Source organism: Lepisma saccharinum, chromosome 18 (genome assembly GCF_977018435.1).
Source record: "Lepisma saccharinum chromosome 18, izLepSacc3.1, whole genome shotgun sequence".
In the NCBI taxonomy this organism is placed as follows: domain Eukaryota; kingdom Metazoa; phylum Arthropoda; class Insecta; order Zygentoma; family Lepismatidae; genus Lepisma; species Lepisma saccharinum.
Window position 1 is genome coordinate 70,805,086 of NC_139246.1, and position 16,976 is coordinate 70,822,061.

Below are 16,976 nucleotides of genomic sequence, written 5' to 3' on the forward strand. Positions count from 1 at the left end.
TCAATTGTTACGAAATACATGGTAAAAACATAAAATTTGTTCCAAATTCAACAAAGTATATCTTGTCCCAACCCTCTATCCCCTGTCACGTCCCTGGTCTTGTATATATATAAGTGTCAGTTTATTAGAAACGGAATTCATTGCCTGTGTGCTCAGTGAAGGTCTGCTTGACACGATTCCAGACTCTTTGGCACCAGCGAACAGATGGGTCGCTCGGCACTTACTTTTGGCACGGGCACGATTTGAATGGAAACAGACAACTCTGCTAGTGATTCTTGCAGTCTAATTTTCGAATGAACATTTCACTTGCTCTCGTTGCTTTCACTAATTCTATTTAAACCAGCCCAATAATCAAAAAAACAAATAGCTATATTGGAAACCTTTAAAAAACTCCCATGTTCGCAACAGTGTACATTTTGTGGTTGGTTAAGTCCACCTTATGCACAGTAAAGCTAAATTGGACTGGACCTACAGTTTAAAGTGGGATCCGAGGCACTTGTGCCTCCACAGAGTATCAAACCCTGGACCCCTTGATTACAATGCGACGACGCTACCACTGCCTCATCGGGGAGGCCCAATACATATTGTTCCAGACTATTTTAAATAGCAGGTATTAATTGTATTTTTGACTGTAAACACGAGAATCTAATAAAAATGTTCCTACATTTTTCATCACGTTTTAATGAAGTCAAACATACAATGTTCAAACTTTCTTGTAATACTTTTCCCGATATCCAAGTTACAAGATGTTGTAATTTCTCAATGATAACTTTGTTGCAACATTAATATATTTCTGTCATTATAGTCATCATTTCTCAGCTAGGGTGTAGTAAACGTTCATGCAACTTCCAACTCTTTAAAATCATGCACTTTTTGCATGAGGCCCGCCATCATAAATAAGGAGGGAGGAAAATAAATTGATGACACGCTCACTCAACAAGATGCCTTGCATCAGTGGTGCTTTCAAATCTGGACCGAATAACAATTACAAGGGTCAGAACGAGTTTACACCATAGATTGAGCTGATGCACTCTTATCCGGACTGAGATTTTTTGTGTCTTCTACAGATGACTGCAGGAATAGCAACTTCGTCGAAGGTCAATATTTTCCAAATATTTGGCCTATATCAAGAAATGTTCCAAAATAGTGGGACATTAAGTGAGATATAATATGTGGCTTTTACAACTACATCCATGCAACGCTGTAATGCACTTTACTTTACCCTTGCATGTTTCACAATCATATGGTTTAGTAGTATTTTTTGTGTTAAGAACTCTACACCTTTCAAACGACATTAAAGTCTAAAGTCTGTGACGTCTTGCTCAATTTCGATGTTGTTTGGAACAATCCGTTATAACGATAAAATCTTGCTAAGTATCAGGTAAATAAATTAATCATCGTAATAAGCAATAATATGCATTGGATTGTGGCTGTTCACCGGGAGTTGGACGGCGGAGAGCAAAGGACTAGCCTGTTTCCCGAGAGAAGAGGTCGAGCCTCGGGTAAAGAAATATAAAAATACAACTTTATTAACAATGGTCAGATTCAACTGAAATTAAAGACAGCCTAGCAGCAGATTATCATCGACGAAATCCCCAAAGTAGAATTTGATAGGAGATAAATGAAGCCCGATATTAAAGGTTAAACAGCTAGACTGGATAACAATAGCTACTGACTCCCTGGCACTGTCTTCGGAACGAACGTGCAGGTTACAATAGGCCTGGTCTTAGGGTAACATCTCTACGAGGTGCTTTTGGAGAATGGTCAAAGAACTCCAAATATACGGGCGAAGATAGCAGGACAAGAGGCTACGATTTGACGACAATTTATCAACGCTTGGCAAGAGAGGGTACAGTAACGAACCTTTTGAATAGCAAATAAATAGACGCGCAGAGAAGCGGAAGACACCAGTTTTACACAGATTTTCTTCGGCGTGTTATCGTGCACAATCTTTCGCGAACCACCCGCGTAAAGTATCCGCTTTGTGTGTCGCACCGTTCCGTGTTGTGTTTATTTCGAACGTGTCTGTTTACTATCAAGATGGAATAGAGACAGAGAAAGGCCCTGCTGGGGGGCGTCCGACCTAGTTGCCAATCCTTGAAGATGCGGAGATCCTATCTTATCGCCCGGAAGACATCTATTGACCACGCTGCAAACATCCACGATTCCACCACGAGGACTTCAGTCAGAGCCGACAAAGGTAAGCCGGAATGGAAGTGAAAATGGATAGGCTTCGTTAGCCCCGTCGTGACATCCAATGAACTCGCTTAATTACATTAAAAATCTCGAAATGACATTGCTTATTACGGTGATTAAATTGCATCAACTATCATTTTAACATGTAAAACCGTACAGCGTTCAATTATCCATTCATCCAAAGTATTTAACATTCAGATTGTACGACGCTATAAATTGTCAATATAATAATATAACAGTGATCCCGGTTAACCGCAAAAAGTAACAATATAAAGATTAACATTCAATTACAACAACATAAAAGGAGTAGTGTTTTTGTCGTGCAGGTTAAGCTCCTACCGGAACATGGTTTTTACATAAATGCAAATGTGAATGTCAAATTAAGAACAGTTTAAATTAATGTAGCTAACTTTAAACATGCCGCCGAACTATTATTGTACTAATTACTCATGTCTTTTGGATTGCCGAGATACGAATGCGTGTGTGAATGTATGAGTGAAATGGGCAATGATGTAATGTTTATGCATGTGCTCTTTTATAGAAATTACAGTATATATAGAACTAACTCTGTGGTGTGATTTGTTCTACCCTATGTAATCTCTTGGGCTCCGACTGATGGCACTTACCCTGGGACAAAAGGTAAATAGGTTATTAATGATTGCCTTTTGTTTATTTGTTTAATTGTTTTTGTGGGTCTGACATTACCATTGTAGCGTAGAACCAGAATGACGTCAGGCACGTTAAATAAGTAGACGTCGCGCTACATAAAAGATGGCGCCCGAACATGCGACATGTAGGTTCGACGAGTAAGCCCGAACAAGGCGACATGTAGGTTCGATGTGTAATCCCGAACATGCGACATGTAGGTTCGATGTGTAATCCCGAACATTCGACGTGTAGGTCCGAGTAGGCCCGAATATGCGATAAATAGGCCCGAGTAGGCCCGAAGTTAAATAAGTGTCGATAGTTGGAAGGAAGTTATTAATAGTCGCAAAAATGAGTTTATTGTGCCATAATTATTCAGTTATAGAGCTATGTGCCTACTTGCCTTCGACAGGAACCAAGAGATTGATAGAGGTAGAAAATCAAATATTAATCACTTATTGCAGTTAAAAAAATACCACGCAGGACGCCTAGAGTATGAAGCGTTTAGTTCTTTGTGTTGCTATAATCAGTAATTTTCTAGTTTAGAGTATTTAAGTGTATTTACGGATAGTTAGCATGTGAATTGAGTATTTAATTGTTTGTGCAATATATATAGTGGGCGTGAAGTAACAATGGTTAAAGTAATTTACATAGCGAGAGATTTTGGATTTTTATGCGGCGATAAGGATAAAGCATCGATCAAGGATGGTAAGGGGGAAGACGCAAAACCCCGAAGGGTCTATTTATGAAAAAGAAAAGAGAAATTTATATCTCGCTGCGAGAACGCATCGAATCCAAGGAAGAAGAGAGAGAGAATAACGACCGAGGAGAAGGGTGATGGAGAGAATAACTCGACAAAGGAAGAAGATTTGAGAAATGGACAATCCAAAGGAAGGAGAGGAAGTGACGTTACTGGAAGGCGACCAGGGAGGAGAAAGCAACCGTGCTCCGGAGAATACCGTTATCCCTGAAAGTGAGCAGCCAACGGCAGTGTTACCAACCCAAGGCACCATGGATGTTCAAGCGATAATGGCGCTCTTCACTACGATGATGAAGCAAAATGAAGAAGGGAAAGAACGTCGAAAAGAGGAGAAAGAAAAGAAGAGAAAATTGGAAGAAGAAGAGAAGGAGAAGAAGAGAAAATTGAAAGATGAAGAGAAGGAGAAGAAGAAAAAATTGGAAGAAGAAGAGAAGGAGAAGAAGAGAAAATTGGAAGAAGAAGAGAAGGAGAAGAAGAGAAAATTGGAAGAAGAAGAAGAGAAGGAGAGGAAGAAAAAATTGGAAGAAGAAGAGAAGGAGAAGAAGAGAAAATTGGAAGAAGAAGAGAAAGAGAAGAAGATAAAATTGGAAGAGGAAGAGAAGGAAAGGCAAAAAGAATTGCGAAGAAGAGAGAAAGAACAACAACACCGAGAGATGATGGATCAGTTTCTACAAGCATTAAAAAAGAATGATGAGAAAATAGAAAAAGCCCAAGAAGAGTGTGTTGAAAGACATCGTGATAACTCGAAAGACATTGAGAACCTGGAAAAAACAGTGGAAACTGAAGTCAGGCAGATCCATGGCACACCTGGGAGGGAAGATAGAAGAAAACAAGAATGATGTGGAAAGGAGAATGGAAGAAGAATTCCGAATGGTTGATCGTCGACTTGCAGCGGATTCCAGAATGGTGGACGAAAGATTTGGACAAATCGAAACAAAGATGACCTCAGAAGAACAGCAATGGAGGAAGATAAAAAACATGACGCAAGACTTACGCCAAGACGTCACACGAATCAAAGAAACGATGCAGAGAGAGACTTCTTCAATCGTTATTACGTCATCACGAACAAGGAACGAGGAAGACCAGCGAGAAACAAAGCCCCTGGCGACATTAGCGCAGGAACCATCTCGATCGGGGAGTCAGTCCACAGGCGATGACGTCATGGAGCAGGATAGCAGTTGCTCGCGAGTCCACTCCGTGGTACAGACCAGTGTAGCCACATCGGAAATAGGCAGGCGTGCCATCTTCTCGAAGTTTTCACTGGACAACTTTATGATTTTCGACCAAGAGAAGACAGAATCTTTGCCATCCACGTTTCTTCAAGAATTCAAAAGAGATTGCATTTTATATGGGATTCACGAAGAGGATCACCTGAAGCTCATCCAGAAACTTCTTCGCGGTTCCGCACGCATTTGGTTAGACCACCAGGTACCAGCGTTCAAGACCTTTAGCACCTTCGAAAAAGCTTTCATTGAACAATTTCAGTGCAGATCATTGGTAGAGAGGAAGGTTACCCAGTTAAGAAACAAGCGGTACGACGTCAACGGAAAGCTCACATACAAACAGTTTTTCTGGCAGAGGGTGAATGAATTCCGTTCGCTTAAGCCCGAAAACGAAGTGATATAAATCCTCACGGCCATCAGAGCTATGCACCCGAGCTACGTACAGAGACAGCTTACAGGAGATGTGTTAGAAAATTTTGACCGAATGTCGCTTATCCTTGAAGACATGGATTTGCTGAAGGAGAACGAAAAACATCGATGGGAAGATCAACCAAGCAGAAGAGGGAATAATAATTTTGATAGGAAGAGAGGAGAAAATTTTCCACGAGTGCAAATGGCGACTACACGCAATACATACAATGGACGTCGACAATTTAATCGACATGAACAATCGCAGTACAGTCTTCCAAGACAGCGAGACGGGGATACCAAACGCTCGAATCGAGGAAACTACCGTGGAGGCAGACAGAACACAAACACAGGTTACCGAGGGCGTGGCGACATGCGATTTTCACGCGGGGAGGAAGACAATCGTATGGAAGAAGGCAGGACACAAGCTATTCATTTAGTAAGAACCGCCTACAACAATGAGAAGCAAGAGACTGACGAACAATGGCCTCAACCATCAACGAGTAGGGGACTCAATCCCAACGCGCCAGATTACCAGTCGAGCCTTTAAACTTGTAAATTATTCCGCATACTAGTGTAAATAAGTTAACACAATTATGATATTATTATTATTATTAATATTCAAAAAACTGAGAACTTATATATATATATATATATATCTATATACATATCAATATCTGAGCATATAACATGTTATGTTAATGTCAACATTAATAACGTATTATTTATATTCTTATTACCTGGATTAGATATTATTTAGTAAAGAAACATGTATTTTAAATGGTTTGAATTGATGATAAGAAATATTTTATGTAATAACTCAATAATTCTGAACTATATCTCAAAGAGTGAATTTTCATCATAACTTAGAGTGTGAATGTAGTAAGTTTACATATGTATATGCATACATAATAGGATAATTCTCATAAGTGTTAGCAAGGTGTTTGTTAAATGATCAATGTTACAGAGTCAAGAACTGCAAATGAATGTTGAGTAATCCTGCAATTTTATGTTTGGTTAATATTAAAGGTAATGATGAAAAATTAATTGAAAAGTGCAATTTAGTCTGTAGAGAAAGACAACTATATTCCAGGGTTCGAGTCCCTATTCGAGCGCCTATGTGTAATAATTAGGCAAGATTTAACGTTAATTATTAATTGTGTTTTGATGAATTTCTCCTTCGCATATAATCTTAAGCTCAGAAAAAAATTCATGTGTAAGGAGAGGGGAATGTTATAACGATAAAATCTTGCTAATTATCAGGTAAATCAATTAATCATCGTAATAAGCAATAATATGCATTGGATTGTGGCTGTTCAGAGGGAGTTGAACGGCGGAGAGCGAAGGACTAGCCTGTTTCCCGAGAGATGAGGCCGAGCCTCGGGTAAAGAAATATAAAAATACAACTTTATTACCAATGGTCAGATTCAACTGAAATTAAAGACAGCCCAGCAGCAGATTATCATCGACGAAATCCCCAAAGTAGAATTTGATAGGAGATAAATTAAGCCCGATATTAAAGGTTAAACAGCTAGACTGGATAACAATAGCTACTGACTCCCTGGCACTGAGTAGTGTAATTGGCTATAGGATAAGCACCACTTATAAGTGTAGAAAAGGAGAGGCTATTTGATTGAACAATCCGATTTGCCCACACTTAAAACAATGGCAAGAGGGGCTCATACCCCAATTCTTCAGATGTGATATGCCCTGATTTTTTAAGAATTTTGAATTCTAGTGTAGAAAAGGTGAAGCCTCTCAGACAGATTTGCCCATACTTAAAACAATGGCAAGAGGGGCTTATACCCCAATTCTTCAGGTGTGATATGCTCTGAATTTTAAGAATTTTGAATTCAAGTGTGGAAAAGGTGAAGCCTCTCAGACAGATTTGCCTACACTTAAAATTATGTCAAGTACCCATATCATCTTATTGTTTATAGTGTGTTTTTTCTGTCAAAATCCCAGGAGACCCAGTAGAGTGTGGTGCATAGCCCCATGGTTTTTATTGCCTTGCAATCAGGAGGCCTCTGGGTTTGAGTCCTCATAAAATATGAAGCCTCCCCTGATGGCAAAATGTTAATATTGTTGCTTTGTAAACAAAAGGCTCGGGTTTGAGTCCTGACAAAATATGAGATTGAAATACATGTGGCAAAATAATATCTCCACACGTGAGATTTTGAGAATAATTGTTGTTAGTTGATATACAATTGATAGCTCCCAGATCTGAAAACCTGGTAAAAAGTGTTTTACAACAGCATAAAAAGAGCAAAATTATTTTATATTGGGGATCACCCGGGCCAAGTTACTGCTGTTATAATTGTTTTGGCATAGTTCTGTTTTTTTTTGGACCAAGAAATTTTATATAAATAAACTACAAAAATTCCAAAAAAAAATATTGCAATCAGTGTAATAAAAATATATCTAGTTCTCATTGGGCCAGGCACCGGCATAATTGTGATCGTAAGAAATGCAGAAAGGCCATGAAAATGTGTCCAAGATGCCATAAAATATTAAGCAAGGCATATTACAAATGGCATAAGTGTAATTCTTATGTACAGTCATCAACATTGCCCTCACAACCATCCACATCTGGTCTGAAAAGGAAGCATGAAGCACCTGTTAATGCTGGACCTGCAAAGCAGCCACGCTATGCACCACCTATCCATAGCAGTTTTAATGGCCAATTAAGGAATCACTGTTTTAAACCAAAGCCAAGATGTGGTATTGAGAATTTTTTCAACAGTGTAAATCCTGATGTGCAGGCAATTCTAAATGCACAAAATGGCTCTTATAAGCTCTCCCTCAAATTGTTTACACAATATAAGAAGCCAAATGGCACAAAATTTACACAGCCCCACATAACAGAAACTGTACCTGTGTACCTAAATGCAAATTTAGACAAAATAATAAGCAGTTTGATGGAACAATTGAATATTAAACACTCTGAATTTGCTGCAAAAGAGTCTGGAGGGAGCCTATGTGGCTCTCCACACAAGTAATATATGTTAATATTTCTGAATTCAGCCCATTACAAGGATCTACATATCTGCCATTACCTGCTAATATTAAAAACAAAAGAGCCGTGGTTAATATAGAAAATAATGATGAGAAATGCTTTTTGTGGTGTATTTTAGCTGCTTTGTTTCCAGTTTCAAGGAATCCTCAGAGAATAAGTTATTACAAACAACATGAGGATGATTTTGATGAGGCAATGGAGGGTTTAGAATATCCAATGTCTGTTCAGAATATTCATAAATTTGAAAAAAAGGCCCGGGATATTAATGGTAAGCAATTATCTATTAATGTATTTATTTGTTCCACTGGCCGTGGCAATTGCTTGATAGAACCTCTCAGAATCAGTACATTTGATGATGATTCTGCTGTTCCGATTGATCTGCTCTTAATTGAAGGGGATGGCACACACCATTACACTCTGATACATAATCTTGAAGCTTTAGTGAGAACACAACTAGACAAATCCAATACAATATTCAAGTTGTGCAGAAGATGTTTAAGTGTATTTGATGGTAGAAAAATGGTGAATGGGGTTCGGGAAGTGAATGCAGAAATTGCTAAAAACAAGTTAATTGAGCATCTGAAATACTGTGGCAATTATAAACCTGTTCATATGGTGATGCCAATGCCAAGTGAAAATGCAAAATTCAAAAAGTTTGAAGCCTTGTTGGAACACCCAGCATATATTGTCTGTGATTTTGAATCAAACCTCAAACCTCTTGCATTCTGCAATCCAGATCCTGAAGAATCTTCAATTACACCATACCACCTACATGAACCTTCCAGCTTTTATTATGTGGTTGTACAGGATGGTGTTGTTAGTAAAGAAAATTTATACATGGGAGCAGATGCCATCAAAGAATTTGCACAAAGAATAGAAAATGAGTGCCATGACATAGCATCTAATATTTTATTAAAATCAAAACCCATGTTGCCTTTAACAGAGAAACAGATTGAAGATTTCAACAATGCAGAAAAATGCCCGGTATGTGATTCTGAATTTTCAGATGCAAATATCAAGGTGAAACACCATTCTCATACAGATGGTAAATTCTTAATGGCCCTGTGTAATAGCTGTAATATTAAGATCAAGAGACCAAAATTTGTCCCCATATTTTGCCATGGAGCATCCAATTATGATTTTCATCATTTGATCAGGTACGAGGGGTTTGACAAGCAGAATTTAAATATTTTAGCTGAAAATGATGAAAAATATATTGCCATTAACAAAATAATTAAAGTTAATGGTGTTCCTATTCACATAAGATTTCTTGATTCTTACAGAATTTTATCGGCTAGCCTGGCTACACTGGCCACTCAATTATCTGATGATCAATTCAAAATCACATGTGCTTTGTTTCCAAATCAGGACCTGAAATTAAATAGGCGGAAGGGTGTATATCCATATGATTATGTTACAGATTTTTCTAAACAACAAGAGTTTTACAGCAAAATCAGAGCATCTGGAATCACTGATGATGATTATCACCATGCCCAATTGATGTGGAACAATTTAAAATGCCAGACATTTGGTGATTATCACAAGACTTATTTAAAACTTGATGTCACTCTCTTAGCTGATATATTGCAGGCATTCAGAAAATCTTCCATGCAAAATTATAAGCTGGATCCAATGTATTTTTACAGTGCTCCGGGCCTAGCATGGTCTGCAATGTTTTTAAACACTAAAATGCAATTGGATCTGATCCAAGATCAAGATATGTACTTGTTTATGGAGCAATGTATAAGAGGAGGCATGGTGCAATGTTCTCAGAGATATGCCAGAGCAAATAACAAATATATGCCTGATTATGATCCAGCACTGCCATCAAATTATATACTGTATGTAGATGCAAACAGCCTGTATGGTTATGCCATGATGCAAAAACTGCCATATGCAGGGCTTGAATGGGTTGAAGATTTCAATATTGAAGATCTTAAGGATTTTGATGACAGTGACTGTGGCCTCTTCTTAGAGGTTGATCTGACAATTCCTGATGATTTACACAACAAATTTTCTGATCTGCCCCCAATTCCCGAGGTTCAGTGCTCACCTGGCTCTAAACAGAAGAAGCTCATGATGACACTGGAGTCAAAACAGGGCTATGTCATATATTACAAAAACCTCCAGTTCCTGATGCATCATGGTGTTCAAGTAACCAAAATTGGCAAAGTTTTGAGGTTCAGGCACTCAGAATGGTTGAAGCCATATATTAATACAAATACAGAGCTTCGAACATCTGCAAAGAGCCAATTTGATAAGGGCTTGTTTAAATTGATGGTCAATTCTGTGTATGGCAAAACAATTGAAAATGTCAGAAAACATACCGATGTTAAAATAATTACTGACCCCAGCCTGAGCAAAAAATTGGTTGCAAAGCCTAATTTCAATTATAGAAGAATTTATGATGAAAATATTGCACTTTTCAACATGACAAAAACAAATATCAAATTTGATAAGCCTATTTATGTAGGGGCTGTGATATTGGAATTGGCCAAATTACATATGTTACAATTGTATTATGATGTGCTGAAACCTTTTTATAAGAATCATGTAAAATTGATGTACATGGACACGGATAGTTTTGTTCTTGATATTAAAACAGAAGATGTTTATCAAGATATGTCACAGCCTGAATTGCTTGAATATTTTGATACCAGTGAACATACAAAGATTCAACCCCACAACAAAAAGGTGCCTGGCAAGTTAAAAGATGAGACACTTGGTGATGTTATTGTGGCATTTGCTGGGTTAAGGGCCAAAATGTACAGTTTTGAGACATGTAGTGGCGCTGTTGCCAAAAAAGCCAAGGGCATTGGCAGAGTTACTGTTGAAAAAGAGCTTGAATTTGAAGATTATAAAAATTGTCTCAAATCCCAGAGTTTAATCAAAACATCAGAATCCAGAATTCAGAGTGTGGATCACTTATTGACTAGCAATATTGTAAGAAAAGTGGCTCTGGACCCACACGATGATAAGAGATGTATTTTATCATGTGGCATACATACTTTACCATGGGGTCATTTTGATTTGAAAAATGGCAATCAATGCCCAAACACAGAGCATGATTTGAAATAAATAAACATGCCTATGAACTTATTTGGGTTCAAAAAACAAGGTATTATGGAGCTGCCAACACCACAACCCTCTTCTGATATGATATCTAAACTAAGTGCCTTGTTAATTATTCATCTGAACAGCATATTTACAGATGTTGATGATGAAACAGGCAAAACATTGTACATATTTAACAATAATTTAAATCATTACCAATTACCTGTAGGTGGGCAATTGCAATTTATTACAACCCCTGAGGGTAATGTCAAAATTTCAGTAGGGAGAAATATTTATAGAATTAAGCACTCAAACATGATTTCTGGCACTGTATATACTGTTTCTGCTGGTGACTGCTTATATATTGAGGTCCCTGGATCATATGACAAGCTTATACCCTTTTTTATAGAATTAAGAATCAGATATTCAATAATAAATAACCACTAAAACAAAAATGCCTAATGATATTTTTGGCCATACAAGGCATGAAGATCACAGTGATGAGATTTTGATGCTTGATGTCAGAGTCAAGAAATTAAGAAGTGATTTACAAGCTTTACAAACTACACTCAATGCCAGTCTTCAATTAGAAATTACAAATTTGCAATCACAATGCATGGACCCTCTTCTTAAAATTGATTCTGAACTCAAATTGCTGCTTCAGAAATATACTGACCTGGCCACATTAGATAATTTTCAAAGTTTAGAAGAAGCTGTAGCAGCTCTTCAAGCCAAATTTAAGACCCAGGCCACCAATTCTGAGCAATTGAAACAGCAATTGGAAGAGCAGATAAATAATGTCCAGGCGCAGCTCCAAACAATTGTCAAAAGCATAAAATCACAAGAAGATTTTGATCTAGTGATTTCCACTCTAAAAGAACAGATTCTGTCACTCCAAATACCTAATCTGGACCCTCTGAACAATGCCATAGCCGAGGTTAAAGAAAAAATTGAGACACTTGAAAATTTTATGAACAACTTGCCATCTTCTGATGCTTTGAATGCAATAACTCGGAGTGTTGCAAATATCAAGCTGCAACTTGAAACATATGAAGATTTTGGAAAAATTCAAAGTTCCATAACCCATCTTGAAGGTACAATAGCAGCAGTGCAAAGTGATTTGGCAAATGTACTAGAATCCCGATTGCCTGGGATTGTAGATACCCTTGTTAGTGTCCAGTAACAAATCACAAAGCTTGAAAACCTCAACACTGAATCTGAACTATCTCATTTTCATCACTTGATAGATGATATCCAAACAAAACTTGAAATTTTACAACAATCCACACCCTCTCAGGCAGATATAGCCCTGCTCCAAGATGCTATGCAAAATGTGGCTGATGCTTCTGAATTAAACAATGTGAAATTGGCACTTGAAGTTTTGCAAAATACAGTATCAAATTTTCCTACATCACAGGAACTTAAAAATATTAAGAGGGCAGTGAATCGCATATTGAAATCAGAAGATATCAAGAATATCCAAACAGAGATCAAACAACTTACTCAGACAGTGGCTACTCTACCAACTAATCAACATATTAATGAACTGCATGCCCTGTTTGAGGATATCAGAAGACAGGTCCATGATCTTACTGCTCAAAATTCAAAATTGGCAATTGTTGAAAATTTGCAACAAATTGTAGCTAATATCAAGCAACAGCTAGGGACCATGGAATCCAATCAAGCAAATGCCCTGTCTGTTTATGTCCACAGCAAGTTTTTTGTATTGTTGCACAATTTCTTGTAGCTGGGTGGCAAAAACAGACAGGGTCTCAATTTTTTCTTTAACCTCGGCTATGGCATTGTTCAGAGGGTCCAGATTAGGTATTTGCAGTGACTGAATCTGTTCTTTTAGAGTGGAAATCACTAGATCAAAATCTTCTTGTGATTTTATGCTTTTGACAATTGTTTGGAGCTGCGCCTGGACATTATTTATCTGCTCTTCCAATTGCTGTTTCAATTGCTCAGAATTGGTGGCCTGGGTCTTAAATTTGGCTTGAAGAGCTGCTACAGCTTCTTCTAAACTTTGAAAATTATCTAATGTGGCCAGGTCAGTATATTTCTGAAGCAGCAATTTGAGTTCAGAATCAATTTTAAGAAGAGGGTCCATGCATTGTGATTGCAAATTTGTAATTTCTAATTGAAGACTGGCATTGAGTGTAGTTTGTAAAGCTTGTAAATCACTTCTTAATTTCTTGACTCTGACATCAAGCATCAAAATCTCATCACTGTGATCTTCATGCCTTGTATGGCCAAAAATATCATTAGGCATTTTTGTTTTAGTGGTTATTTATTATTGAATATCTGATTCTTAATTCTATAAAAAAAGGTATAAGCTTGTCATATGATCCAGGGACCTCAATATATAAGCAGTCACCGGCAGAAACAGTATATACAGTGCCAGAAATCATGTTTGAGTGCTTAATTCTATAAATATTTCTCCCTACTGAAATTTTGACATTACCCTCAGGGGTTGTAATAAATTGCAATTGCCCACCTACAGGTAATTGGTAATGATTTAAATTATTGTTAAATATGTACAATGTTTTGCCTGTTTCATCATCAACATCTGTAAATATGCTGTTCAGATGAATAATTAACATGGCACTTAGTTTAGATATCATATCAGAAGAGGGTTGTGGTGTTGGCAGCTCCATAATACCTTGTTTTTTGAACCCAAATAAGTTCATAGGCATGTTTATTTATTTCAAATCATGCTCTGTGTTTGGGCATTGATTGCCATTTTTCAAATCACAATGACCCCATGGTAAAGTATGTATGCCACATGATAAAATACATCTCTTATCATCGTGTGGGTCCAGAGCCACTTTTCTTACAATATTGCTAGTCAATAAGTGATCCACACTCTGAATTCTGGATTCTGATGTTTTGATTAAACTCTGGGATTTGAGACAATTTTTATAATCTTCAAATTCAAGCTCTTTTTCAACAGTAACTCTGCCAATGCCCTTGGCTTTTTTGGCAACAGCGCCACTACATGTCTCAAAACTGTACATTTTGGCCCTTAACCCAGCAAATGCCACAATAACATCACCAAGTGTCTCATCTTTTAACTTGCCAGGCACCTTTTTGTTGTGGGGTTGAATCTTTGTATGTTCACTGGTATCAAAATATTCAAGCAATTCAGGCTGTGACATATCTTGATAAACATCTTCTGTTTTAATATCAAGAACAAAACTATCCGTGTCCATGTACATCAATTTTACATGATTCTTATAAAAAGGTTTCAGCACATCATAATACAATTGTAACATATGTAATTTGGCCAATTCCAATATCACAGCCCCTACATAAATAGGCTTATCAAATTTGATATTTGTTTTTGTCATGTTGAAAAGTGCCATATTTTCATCATAAATTCTTCTATAATTGAAATTAGGCTTTGCAACCAATTTTTTGCTCAGGCTGGGGTCAGTAATTATTTTAACATCGGTATGTTTTCTGACATTTTCAATTGTTTTGCCATACACAGAATTGACCATCAATTTAAACAAGCCCTTATCAAATTGGCTCTTTGCAGATGTTCGAAGCTCTGTATTTGTATTAATATATGGCTTCAACCATTCTGAGTGCCTGAACCTCAAAACTTTGCCAATTTTGGTTACTTGAACACCATGATGCATCAGGAACTGGAGGTTTTTGTAATATATGACATAGCCCTGTTTTGACTCCAGTGTCATCATGAGCTTCTTCTGTTTAGAGCCAGGTGAGCACTGAACCTCGGGAATTGGGGGCAGATCAGAAAATTTGTTGTGTAAATCATCAGGAATTGTCAGATCAACCTCTAAGAAGAGGCCACAGTCACTGTCATCAAAATCCTTAAGATCTTCAATATTGAAATCTTCAACCCATTCAAGCCCTGCATATGGCAGTTTTTGCATCATGGCATAACCATGCAGGCTGTTTGCATCTACATACAGTATATAATTTGATGGCCGTGCTGGATCATAATCAGGCATATATTTGTTATTTGCTCTGGCATATCTCTGAGAACATTGCACCATGCCTATTCTTATACATTGCTCCATAAACAAGTACATATCTTGATCTTGGATCAGATCCAATAGCATTTTAGTGTTTAAAAACATTGCAGACCATGCTAGGCCCGGAGCACTGTAAAAATACATTGGATCCAGCTTATAATTTTGCATGGAAGATTTTCTGAATGCCTGCAATATATCAGCTAAGAGGGTCACATCAAGTTTTAAATAAGCCTTGTGATAATCACCAAATGTCTGGCATTTTAAATTGTTCCACATCAATTGGGCATGGTGATAATCATCATCAGTGATTCCAGATGCTCTGATTTTGCTGTAAAACTCTTGTTGTGGTGGCAGAGAACACTCATCAAATTTAGAAAAATCTGTAACATAATCATATGGATATACACCCTTCCTCCTAATTAATTTCAGGTCCTGATTTGGAAACAAAGCACATGTGATTTTGAATTGATCATCAGATAATTGAGTGGCCAGTGTAGCCAGGCTAGCCGATAAAATTCTGTAAGAATCAAGAAATCTTATGTGAATAGGAACACCATTAACTTTAATTATTTTGTTAATGGCAATATATTTTTCATCATTTTCAGCTAAAATATTTAAATTCTGCTTGTCAAACCCCTCGTACCTGATCAAATGATGAAAATCATAATTGGATGCTCCATGGCAAAATATGGGGACAAATTTTGGTCTCTTGATCTTAATATTACAGCTATTACACAGGGCCATTAAGAATTTACCATCTGTATGAGAATGGTGTTTCACCTTGATATTTGCATCTGAAAATTCAGAATCACATACCGGGCATTTTTCTGCATTGTTGAAATCTTCAATCTGTTTCTCTGTTAAAGGCAACATGGGTTTTGATTTTAATAAAATATTAGATGCTATGTCATGGCACTCATTTTCTATTCTTTGTGCAAATTCTTTGATGGCATCTGCTCCCATGTATAAATTTTCTTTACTAACAACACCATCCTGTACAACCACATAATAAAAGCTGGAAGGTTCATGTAGGTGGTATGGTGTAATTGAAGATTCTTCAGGATCTGGATTGCAGAATGCAAGAGGTTTGAGGTTTGATTCAAAATCACAGACAATATATGCTGGGTGTTCCAACAAGGCTTCAAACTTTTTGAATTTTGCATTTTCACTTGGCATTGGCATCACCATATGAACAGGTTTATAATTGCCACAGTATTTCAGATGCTCAATTAACTTGTTTTTAGCAATTTCTGCATTCACTTCCCGAACCCCATTCACCATTTTTCTACCATCAAATACACTTAAACATCTTCTGCACAACTTGAATATTGTATTGGATTTGTCTAGTTGTGTTCTCACTAGAGCTTCAAGATTATGTATCAGAGTGTAATGGTGTGTGCCATCCCCTTCAATTAAGAGCAGATCAATCGGAACAGCAGAATCATCATCAAATGTACTGATTCTGAGAGGTTCTATCAAGCAATTGCCACGGCCAATGGAACAAATAAATACATTAATAGATAATTGCTTACCATTAATATCCCGGGCCTTTTTTTCAAATTTATGAATATTCTGAACAGACATTGGATATTCTAAACCCTCCATTGCCTCATCAAAATCATCCTCATGTTGTTTGTAATAACTTATTCTCTGAGGATTCCTTGAAACTG